A 5,716-nucleotide genomic window follows, 5' to 3' on the forward strand; every position below is an offset into this window, starting at 1 on the left:
TGATGAGTGCCATGGTGCAAAAGCCTAACTGCGCCAAAGATGGGCCCTTATGCTGCCAGACCTTTGCCCATGTTGGGCATTTCTCTTGCGTGCTACCTAAGAAAGCATGATTTTTATTTTTATTTTTTACCGAAACCCTGCCCGTGCTGGATTTTCTCGAGTAATAGACACGCTGTGTTTAAACACCACCTATGGTTTGGTTTTCCCCCGGTGCACCATACAATGCACAGCAAAAAATGCATCGGGGTGATTGGCCAGGGTGCAGCCAATCACCGCGATCCGCAGAAAGGCGCAAGGAATCTACGGGACAACGGTAAGGACGTCACGCGAAAATGATATGTGGGCAGATCGCATGTTTACGGAGAATCAATTTTTTGTCCTCGTCACTTGAAACTTTTTTTTTATGCGAAACTTGAAGATCTGTTGTAGAAATCAGTTCAGGCCGGAATTTTAGGCCCACCCTGATTCCGCCCGATAAAGCCTTGGCCCAAACCCGGCCCGAACTCGGCCCGAGCCCGAGTGAGCTTTCTAAAACGTAAGCGCGAGCCCGACCCGACCAAAAACAAATTTGGCTTTTCGACATGAATCCTACCAGGACCCGGCCCGCATCACACCAAACCAGAGACGAACACGACCAGAGTCCGACTGTGCTTTCTATTAGTTCTACCTTTGTTTTACACGACCGCATTCATATTTCACGATTATTTCCACTATCCGTAGTTAAACACGTGTGTTTCGTAGGTATGCAAAGCCATTTTATTCACTCGGCCTGTTTCTAGAACGATGATGTTTGTTTTAAATGAATCTTTTTGTTCCACCATTGACGCAAAGCAAGAAATTGACAGAAAATTTGATGTTTTCGTCCTTTAATAGATCTCATATTATGCCTGGAGGTCAATGCAATTGATTAATTTAATAAGTATTGGATTAATCGGTAGCGAATAATCAGGGTAATTTTTTTAGTTGTTCAGCCCTAGACACAGTCGAACGGCGCATGTATAATTTAACGAACAACACACTTAAGCAAAATGGTATGTACTTTTTCGTTATCAAAATCAATGACTTTACTCCACCAGACATCGCGTGTGTGTTGAAAAGAGCTGGTGCACTCCCCGGCTTGCAGAACACGCAGGAGTCAAGTCCTGCGAACTGCAGAAGAGTCATACCGAAGGGCGATATAGGATTATACCTGAAAGATGCGACGTGCTCATAAAAAACAAATAGTAGTAAATGTCAAGCTAGTTTTGAAGTGCGCAATGCGAAAGTTGCACCAATGGCTTCACCAAGCTCAATGATAACACAAAAATGAAGTGTGTTGCCAGGTTTACGGATGAGCAGGACTTTCTGGACAGTAAAAATCCTATACAGGAGCCGGGACCCGCCATTTGAAAACCATTGACCAAGACAGTTGTCATCGTTTAGCGGGCTTTGTGTAGAGCCTAATGACCCACCGCACGATTTCCAGATTGGCGCTTTTAGGTTTAAAACTTAAAACGAACTTTCCGCTACTTTGTTTCTTGTTTTCAAATGTAAAATAAATATTTACCCGAATTCCGAAATATTTAGAAAGGTCGTGCCGTCGGGACCCAATACCCTCCCCCTAGGCCCGACCCGAGCCCGACGCAGTTCGAGATAAATGGGCCCGAACCCGAACCGAGCTGGAACAATGCTCTCATATATTGGCCCGAGCCCGACCTGGCTGTCTGTTCGGGCTCGGGCTTTCGGGCTAAACCCGAGCCGGTGCAGATCTCTAATTGACTGTTTGTGTGTTTAGCAAGAAAGTTTACCGACGGGCCTTGCTCATAAGTAGCGCACTCATTAATCATGTGAACGCGATAATTTCAGAAAATCCTTTCTCCATCTTCCATGATTTTCCTCAATAAATAGAGGGGGAAAATTGATAAATCAATAAATAGATAATTCTTTTATTTGCACAAAAACAAGGGGCGGGGGACGCAAGAGGCGTGCATGGCTAATGAGTAAATAACCGTACGCAGAGATGCCTTATATATATATATATATATATATATATATATATATATATATATATATATATATATATATATATATTTGTTTATTTTCACTCCAACGGAGTGTTTAGAGCCGGGGAAAAAGCTGCACTAGCAGCTGGACTGGCCCCTGCCACCAACACTGGACATACAGTGCAGTATAAAATTCAAACTAAATAATCATTCAAAATATAACATTTATATACAGAACACTTCAATTCTAACCGACGAAGAGGCGGAGTAAAAATAATGCAGACAACGCACAATATATATACCGGGACAAGTAATAATAAAGTAGTGATAACGCAGATATTTAGGGCTGGGGAATTGATCGATTAACATACCGATTAATCGATTAATGCTTCAATCGCGATCATTTTTAATAGGTTAATCGGTATGATTCTGACGAACCTAAAGAAAGTAAAAACTAGACTCTTTCAGCACGCAGACATGGACGAGAACATTCGTATGAAGGGCAAGTTCAGGTGAAATTTTATCCTAAAGTAATCTGTAGAGGGAAGATTTGTAACTCCAGGCAGGTGCAGAAGGTTACATGTTTCTCGGCCACTTCAACACCGTATGAGTGTGCGTTTAGCGCCGTGCAGAGATTATTGCGAATAATCAAAGGAGGTCGCTCTTGCCGGAGAATATCAACGAACCTCTTTGTTTCATACAGCTGAAGTGTGAGTGTCTGCAGCACCTGTGAGCGAGCGTCTTTGAACTTTTCTGAACTACACATCGAAGTTGATTCTTAATCAAAATTGTATTCGCAAATTTCAGCGACGGTGGTACCGCGGAGTGAGAATTGAGCTCCCTATAGCTCCTGGATGATTGGCTTCACAATAACTGTGCTTGCCTACACCTTCTTGACACGAGAAAAATAAAGTAAGGCTCTAATACTGCTCGTATGGAGCAAAACTACAATTACTTACGCGTCGTCGACCCATCCTCGTACTGCTGCTCTAAGACAATCATCCAGATGACAGCAATTTTGGTAAGCGTCACCGCGCCCCCTGTAGGTCATGAAAGTTACGAGTATTTCGCCGTTTGTTACAAGTTTAGATTTTTTTTTTATTAAATGTTGACTTCTAATAATATTAGGGACAAAAAAACGGGATCGATTAATCGAATAATTAAACAATTAAAGGGTGGCGATTAATCGGGTTAAAAGTTTTAATCGACGCCCAGCCGCACAAATATTATTACTGGTGAATCAGCATAAATAACCCACTGTACATGCAGCACGCCATATATACATACATACATATCTAGTCAAGGAAAACATAAGGTGATGAAATTGCAGGCATCATGATGCACAATAAAACATACCAATATACTATGCAACAAGGTCACATGAAAATACTACAGTGAGCATTTGGATGATCCCTGTGGAAGAACTCTGTTACTGCGCCAGTACATAAGAATGGCAGAACGAATGATGTAAAAAATACAGACCGTTTTCGTTGCAATTTAACTTTGCTAAGATATATGATATTGTTTTGTTTGAGGACATTTCAAACTTTTTTTTAAGCATAAGATAAGCCCTTCACAGAACGGCTTTATGCGTGGAAGGTCAGTTGTGAGAAATCTGGTGTCTTTTTCTTAAATTTTGTTTCGCCTACTGTGTGTCAACGTGGACAGGTAGACGTTGTATATTTCGACCTTTCTAAGGCTTTTGATCAGGTAGACCATTCGTTCTTTACACACATACTAGAAAACAACGGTATAAGTACGTCCCTTTGTTCCCTTTTTCTAGATAATTTGTCTAATAGACACAATTTTGTTCGTGTTCTTGGATATCACTCCCGGCCTTATGCTTCTTCTTCGGGTGTGCCGCAAGCTTCATATTTGGGCCGATCTTTTTCAATGTTTCTATTAATGGTTTGAGCTTAATTGTTCGCTATTCGGTCATCTTGCAATATGCAGATCATGTCAAGTTGTTTAGACAGATCATATCTTTGGAAGACTTTGAAAAACTTATGGAGGATGTAAGGCGTGTGTGTAATTGGTGTCGTCAGAACATGCTGATGCTCTATCCTTTTAAAACCGTTATTATGTCTTTGTCTGGAAAGGTAGAAAATAAACTTTTGTTACCAGATTGTCAATGATCCTCTGCGAAGAGTCGAGTGCACGCGTGATCTGGGTGTATACATAGACACTTCGTTATACTTTACTGTACATGTTAACAACCTTATAAATGGCTCTTTGCGAAAGCTGGGAGTAATTTCTAGAACCACGCGTGAGTTCTACTCATCAACCTGTATTCTTCGGTTATATTTCTCGCTAATCCGGACCAAGCTGGAGTTTTTGTCTGTAGTCTGGAATTGTATTTGTACTACGAGCCAAAAGATTATTGAAAATGTTCAAAAGCGTATTTTTCAAATTGCTTATGATCGTTAAATTGGTCGTACTGTTTATTATTCTTATGCGAGACTGTTGAGACAATGCAAATGCCCTACTTCGAGTTCCAGACGGCGTGAGCGCGATCTTGTTTTCCTCTATAAATGCATTCATGAATTAATTGATTGCCCAGATCTCACATCTGCTACTATTATTCACGTTCCGAGTCGAGTTTCGCGGGTTTCTCCGACTTTTCATGTTAATCACTTCACACCAACCAGCTCCATGACCCATATTCAACACTTCTACAATACCCTCAGGGGAGGAGATATTCACGTTTTTAATCCAAATTTCGTGGCTTCTAAGATTATTGTAACTAACCTGTAGACATTTTGTTGTGCATCATTATCAAGGCGTCAAGCTGTTCATGAACACAGAAAATAAACAAATGATTGAATGAATGAACATTTCGAAAACGTCGCATCAGTAAAACATGAATTGTGAAAATACCAAACTGTGAATTTGAATGTGAATAGTCACCTCTTCAGTGCACAAGAAAATGCGAATAAATGAAGAACGAAAAGTGATGGTGTATAGACTGGAAATGCAATTTGAATACATCTACAGCTGGAAGGAACGATGTTACTTTAGGTGCCCGAAAGCATGCGAAATACTTCTGGTGAAACCGACAAGCTCGTCAGTGCTATGAGAGCAGGTAAATGCCCACAGCTGATGAAAAGAGCGAGGACTCCTGCCTTCGGGTCCAAGCATGAAGGGGTATGAGGGAGCTGTGCGATTCTGGATTCATGGAGCCAATTTTAGGTATGATCCCGCAAGAGAGGGCCCGGTGGTAACGGTTAGGAGGTGAACTCGTGCCACCACACCACGATGACTCAGCCGATGCCAATCGAGAGTCCGTAGGCACGCATAGCAGTGTGAGGGTGGATCACGGCATACCAGCCTCGGCGTGAAACGGCGCTGAACACCGTCCAGGCTTTCGGCGTGGTGTTGCTTATTACGGCTCCAGACGGAGGAGCAGTATTCAAGGCGCTGAAGGGCTAGGGCAGTGTATTTTGTTTTGAAAATATTGTCACGGTTGTTGACTAAACGGACAATAAATAAAGGGGAAGAAATAAATTTTCAATGGGGCGAACTTGGGCCCAAAATAAAAAGGAAACATAATACAACAACAGAGTGTCGTGGGCGTCGGAGTCGGCGTAGCAGCAGGATGGAGCACTCGCGAAGAACTGACCTCATAGAGCCACTCGAAGCGCCATTTGTACACGTATGGTTTCGCGAACATTCGATCTAGAATGTTCGGCCTTCGAGGATTCTGAACGAGACGTTTCTCGGACGCTGTAGAAGCT

Source organism: Ixodes scapularis, unplaced genomic scaffold (assembly GCF_016920785.2).
Source record: "Ixodes scapularis isolate PalLabHiFi unplaced genomic scaffold, ASM1692078v2 PGA_scaffold0__279_contigs__length_252992795, whole genome shotgun sequence".
In the NCBI taxonomy this organism is placed as follows: domain Eukaryota; kingdom Metazoa; phylum Arthropoda; class Arachnida; order Ixodida; family Ixodidae; genus Ixodes; species Ixodes scapularis.